At 40.9% G+C, this 6675-nt stretch overlaps 1 long non-coding RNA gene across 1 annotated transcript; it reads left to right on the forward strand.

Moving 5' to 3' along the window:
* LOC138354948 (uncharacterized) lies at positions 1 to 6396 on the forward strand. Its single transcript, XR_011223744.1, has 3 exons — positions 1 to 462; positions 3319 to 3481; positions 6301 to 6396. It is a non-coding gene; the product is annotated as an uncharacterized lncRNA (long non-coding RNA).
* The last annotated feature ends 279 nt before the right edge of the window (positions 6397 to 6675 follow it).

The raw sequence follows: 6675 nt of genomic DNA on the forward strand, positions 1-6675 counted from the left end.
AGACCTTTGGTTTAATAAGTTATTAAGATGTTTTCAACAATATTACTAGGGCGTTCACCGATTCCAACATGGGCGACCCTTTTGGAAACGCATGGAAACGCAACACTTGGGTTGACCCGATTGACAGACTGGTTATATTCCAACAGGGTCTGAGACATTTGCACTGGCGGGCGGCGTTCTTGCCAACTATATGGCTGTTAAGTTGAAAATTGTAACTGTTAAGAGCATTCTATTGTGGTTTTAATATTGAACAATTATACATATACGAAACAGACAAATCTGGTGTCCGAAATAGTAAAAATATTAGTGTGCGATGTGATCAATGTAAGGGGGATATTGGGTGTGCCTCGTATCCCCTACAACAACAAGAAGTTCGAGAGCGATGAGGCCGCCACCTACTAGCTTCAGGATGTCGTCGAATCTAAATCAACAATATACTACCGCCGCTACTTTCTCGGAAACGTAAGTACCTGCCGCTTTACTTCTCTCACCCTGCCTAGCCTGGCCTAGCCAGACCTGACCAGACCTGACCTGGCCTAGCCTTACCCAGCCTAGTCTGACCTGACCTGGCCTAGCCTTACCCAACACTAATCACCACACGTGACAGCCCAAACGAATCGCAAATAAGTACACGTAACAAGTCATATGCCCGGACACTCTTTCACCTTGGGGACTGAGTGGTAACTATTGTATAGAAGAGCCGGCTCCCTGAGAGTGGTAAGAGGGCGTGATAAGAGGCTAACGTGTAGTCTTGAAGGAAGTCGATAAAGCAGACAATTTTCAAAAGGAAGGGCAGCAGACAGGAATGGACAGACAGTCGGTTATCCCATAATGTGTAATACGCCCCGCACAGCATGGGTGGAGTGGGGGGGGGGGGGTTGTAGCAGGGCACAGTATGGTGATGGTGCGGGTGAAGTACACACCCACTGAATTCCTGCCATCAATAATTGTTTTCATAACCATTAGAACAATGGCATCCCTCCAGCCACCATCCTTCCACTGACCCCCTCCTCTGGTCCTCCACCTCAGACAAAAACCCCCCACACCCCCTCTCCCTTCCAGACATCAGCATGTCAAAATCAGTACCATAATGTGTTTAAACTATTTAAACTAAGTCATTGTGTATCTCAAGGTATCTTAATTCATTTGAAAGTGTACATGTGCATTCGTTCATATACTCGCCTAATTGTGCTTGCTGGGGTTGAGCTCTGGCTCTTTAGTTCCACCTCTCAACCGTCAATCAACAGGTGTACAGGTTTCTGAGCCTATTGGGCTCTATCATATCTACACTTGAACCTGTGTATGGAGTCAGCCTCCACCACATCACTTACTAATGCATTCCATTAGATATAATCATATATGATTACACATAATCATAATCATTCCATACACATAATCATATATGTGTACGTCAACGTATACATACATGCGTATATATACCTCATATTAAAATACTGATAAACGAATGACCATGAACAAATTAATTTATAATTGTAGCACTATATATAATTTTAATAGACTAATTACGTGTTTATACATTTGAATGGTCCAGACAGGTGGCCAGCCTTGGACATATACACTTCTGGTAGGCACAATGACCTCATGTTAGACCCTTGATAGATTATGTGAGAGAGAGAGAGAGCTGGGGCAGGGAGGTGCGTGCCCCAGGGAGATAATCCATGCCCATGCCCCGCCTCGAGGTCAGTTCTCGAGTCACACCAAGAATAACAATCGAGCAAGTTGTCCTGACCAGGATGTGGCATATTAGGGAGGGTTGAGGAATAGGAAGCCTGTCTGATAGGGCTCTTGGCAAGCAGCTCTCCCTCAGTCTACCTATCTATATGGAAGAAATGTATCTAGGCCCTCCTCCCCCCTGCCTATTCTCTCTCCCCCACCTTTCTTCCTTCATTTCCTCCCTCCTTCCCTCCCCCTCACTGGTGAGAGAGTAGGAGTGTGAGAGTGGTTAGAGAACTCGTAGTTCTCACGCTCGTGAAATTGTCTGCGACCCTGGAGGAGTAGAGCGGAGGGGGGGTGAAAGTAGGTGACGATGGAGGAGTAGAGGGGAGCATTATATGCAGTGAACGTAGGTGTCTATGGAAGAGTACATCATAGAGGAGGGTGAAAGGAAGGTGACGATGGAGGAGGAGAAGGGAGGGGGTGTGAAGGTAGGTGATGATGGAGGAGTAGAGGGGAGGAGGGGGGCAAAGGTAGGTGTCTATGGAAGAGTACATCATAGAGGGGGGTGAAGGTAGGTGGCGATGGAGTAGAGCAAAAGGGGTGGGGGTTAAAAGTAATCCTGAGTTTAATTTTTTAGTTATATATAGTGACACCTCGGCTTACGAATGAATATTTATGAACTTTTCGGGTTACGAGCCTAATTTCTTCGAAAAATTTGAATCGGGTTACAAACTTTGCCTCGGGAAAGGAGTTTGTTGATATACGTATGGGCTGACCTAGCGCGTGGTGGCATGGTGATCGCGCCTCAGTTTACCAGTGTCTCCTGCCTAGTAAGTATCGCGCCTGAATTCTTTGTAAAGCATTACATTTGTTTTGGGATTTTTGGCTATATGAACATAAAATTTGTTATGATATATCTTGCCATGAGTCCCAAGAAAGCCAGTGGTAAGGTTCAAGCCAAGAAAACACATGTGAGAATGACCATAGAGGAAAAACAAGAGAGCATTCATAAACATCAAAATGGTGCACAAGTTGTTGAACTAGCTAGGCAGTACAACAAATCTATGTCAACAATATGCACTATACTTGCTAAGAAAAAGGACATTATGAGCATTAAAGTGGCAAAAGGCATATCAACAATCCCGAAACAAAGAACACAAACACTTGAGGATGTTAAAAAGTTTTTATTAATTTGGATACACAACAAGGAGTTAGCAGGTGATAGCATTTCAGAGGTCATCATTTGTGAGAAACCAAGGCATTTGCATGAAGACCTTTTAAAGAAAACCCCTGGAACGAGGGGGGGGGGGGGGAAGATGAATCAAGTTTGAAAATGTGAAAAGTTTGTGTGACAATAGAGCCTCGTGGAAAACTTTTGCTGTGGTCATTACCTGGTGGAATGCACCCAGGATGGAGTATCAGGGCTATACATCTTTTAAATCATAAAAGTAATAAACATTTCCCATCAACCTTACAAACAATATTAACCTATTTTCATGTATTTCCCCCATGTGCATTTTAACAAAGTTGCTAAATTGCCTTTATCATTCTGTAAAATTTCAATTACAGTACTGTATGTATAATTTTGTTAGTATAAATGGAATGAATATTCTGAAATTGCTATTAATTTTACAATTTCAGATTCAAAGGTGGTCTGGACACCCAATTTGGTCAGACAGGTGAAGAGAGCATTTAGGGTAGTTCGAAGAGATGAAGATGGTCGCAATTGTGTTCGAAGAGGCAAACGCCCCCCTTTGCTCCTGACATTATGTTCAACCATTGACCTCTGCACACCTAACACAAGGTAGGTTGAAAACTCCTCCTTTATGTCATTGGTACATTAGCCAGAAACTCAGGGCTCATGTAGGAATATCCCTAAAAAAAAAAAAAGTGGCCCCAACAATGCATCCTCCAAGTCTGGAGGATGAGCAGGAGCATTGTCGAGAAGCAGGACCTTGAGTGTCAAACTTTTCTCTTGCAGATATTTTTTGATGGCAGGGCAAACCACTCCACATCACAGTTTTCCTGCACGTTATATATTTTTTAAAACTCTTGGATTTTCGGAATGATACACGAGCAAGGGTTTAATTTTCAAATCGCCACACAGCACAAGAGTTAGCCTATCCTGACACAAGTTAGCCCAAGTTAGCTTGTGTCCGGGCAGTGACGTCTCCTCTTGGGTAATGTATGTCCTCTTCGGCAATTTTTTCCAGAATAGCTATGTCTCCTCACAATTAAACACTTGTTGTGGAATATATCCATCAATACAGTATCTACAAAATCTTTAAAATCACGAACAAATCTTTCAGCCCCTACTTTGTCTGAGCTGGCACCCTCACCATGCCTCACAACACTATGAATACCACGTCTTTTTTCAAAATTTCTCAAACCATCCCCTACTCACCTTAAACTCTTTCATATCTGCAAAACTCGTTCTAGGGGTTTTCTTTATAAGATCTTGCATGAAGATTTCATTGTTGACCAAACCACACATTGGAAATTGAATAGACGACGACATTTCGATCCGTCCTGGACCATTATAAAGTCGATTGTGATGAGATGAGGGAAGCAAGAGCATTAAGTAGGCAAGAGAGAGAGGTGAGGAGATGGCAAGTATGTACGTATGTACATGAATAAAACATGTACATACTTATACATAATGTGTGTAAATAGTGTAATAAACACAATAACAGTATTTTGGGAGGAGGAATGTTGGCGAGTAATGTGTTGGAGGAGGGAGGCTAGCGTCTTTACGGCAGAACTTTATGCTCTTCGTCTCTTGCTTTCTCATTCTCATTCCTCCTTTGTGGTTGTAGTTGATTCTCGTAGTGCCCTCATGGCTCTAGGGTCCTTTAATCCTGTCCATCCGGTGGTCATTGAGATTCAACATTGGCTGTTTCTTATTTCTAGTAAATTTAAATCAGTAGAGTTTTGCTGGGTTCCCAGCCATATTGGTGTTTCAATGAGCGTGCGGATGCTGCCGCTAAGGAAGCTATCCGTTCTTGTCCCATCTCCTGTAAAGGTATTCCTTATTCCGACTTTTATCCTGTTATTCATTCTTCCCCGTTGGCAGGGTTGTTGGTCCTCTGTGGTTGGTAACAAGCTGCGTACTCTCAAACTTAGTGTGTCCCCGTGGCCTTCCTCCTACCACCGTAGGGACACTGCTTTGGCACGGCTGTGGGTTGGTCATACCCGCTTAACCCACGGACACTTAATGGAGCGCCGCCCTGCTCCTTATTGTCCGAATTGCGTTGTCCCTCTTACAGTTGTGCATATCCTTGTTGAATGTCCTGACTTCCAGGACGAGCGTGTATCTTGCTTTCCGACCGTCCCTCGCAGTCACTTGTCCCTCGATAGAATTCTAGGTGAATCGGATACTTTTGATATCGTTCGCCTTATGCGTTTTTGTTCTCGTATTGGCATTCTTGGTGATATTTAGCGCCCTCTGATTATTTCGCACTTTGGTGCCTTCTTTTGTTAATTACCTTTCCTTCATTGTTGTTTCATTTTAATGTGGTAGTTGTGATATGGATTGTTGTGGCTCACGTGCAAGGTCTTGGATTTTTTTCTGTTTTATATTAAGAAATTGCCAGTCTTGTTACTATTTGTAGAGTTAGAGATCTGCATTAAGGCCTCAATATTATATTCTTTATTTTTTTTATAACACGTTATCAGCAATTTTTGTGGTTGGTAATATTAAGATTAATGTCAGTGATGTATATGACAAGGGTTAAGTCCCCTTGTGGTATGACAGCATTTTTCCCAGTCATTTCTTTAACAAATGAAAGGGTCCTTGTAACCATTCTTTTGTCCTTTCTACCATGTACCTGTTTGTTGCTTCTTGATCTTTCATTTGGTACTTTGGCTATTAAAACAATGGCCTTTGGTAATGTTGCAATTACCATTTCTAAAAAAAATGAGCAGGTTCATTAGGCAGGGTTTGTTTTTAGCAAACTAATTTTTACAAAAAATTCCATTCCTTCAGGACCTTGCAGATGTTAGGTCAAACTAATTGACAGTAAACTGTTTTGCCCTTTCAAACAATGATGGTTTTAATCTAGGTAAAATATTTCAGAATAACTGAAGTTTGGCAGACAAATCATTTAAGAGCTTTGATTAAATAAGTTACCAAAGACTTTTTGAAAACCATGTTGTATAGATGCTTCAGTGTCACTTTTCTAATGTTTTGTAAATTTAACAATTATCTTTAGTTAATTGAATCATAATTTGTACAAAGCTTAGGTGTTGCATAGCTTTAAATTTACTTTCAGATATGAAAACTAAAATATTGACTGAAGTTTCTTCCACTTTAATATTTGACTAATTTGCAATATTTGTTAGTTTATGTAAATTGAATAGGTAGTCCACTTTTACATCTTTTCAATGCATTTTGCATGCACCTATGTAACAAGTCACAAATAAGTGTAAATTTTACCAAGTATTTATTTTCAAAGTAAAAAAAACTTCAGATGTTTAAACATTGCATCAATAGTAGTAAACAATACTTTCCAGCATAATTTCAGGATAAGGTATATAAAGTAGTTTCATTAAAAATGTTTTATTTAATAAGTTTTACATATAGTATTTATAATACTGTACATCTAATATTTATTACTGTTTCAGGTTGTGAGACAGATGCTCCTAGATGAACAGAAGATCCAAAAGGCCAAGACAACTCCAGAGACAACCTGTAAAAGAAAAATAAACATTAAACAGGGACACTACTTTTATTATCACCAATGCCTAATAATAAGCCCAAACAATCCTAACAGCCTATCTTTTAAGATAGGCTCAGCAGGCCTATCCCTTCCTCTGATTTTGGTGCAGAGCTTGTTCCCTGAATGGGAACATTACATCCACCACTTTAGTGCCCTCAACACATTGTACATATGCTTTACAGAAAGCACTGTACAATGCATGCCAGGCACTAAAGTTTTAGATGCATCCACCCATTCAGCAAACAGGCCCTGTGAGAATTAACAATGTAACCATTGTTAA

Source organism: Procambarus clarkii, chromosome 65 (assembly GCF_040958095.1).
Source record: "Procambarus clarkii isolate CNS0578487 chromosome 65, FALCON_Pclarkii_2.0, whole genome shotgun sequence".
Lineage (NCBI taxonomy): Eukaryota > Metazoa > Arthropoda > Malacostraca > Decapoda > Cambaridae > Procambarus > Procambarus clarkii.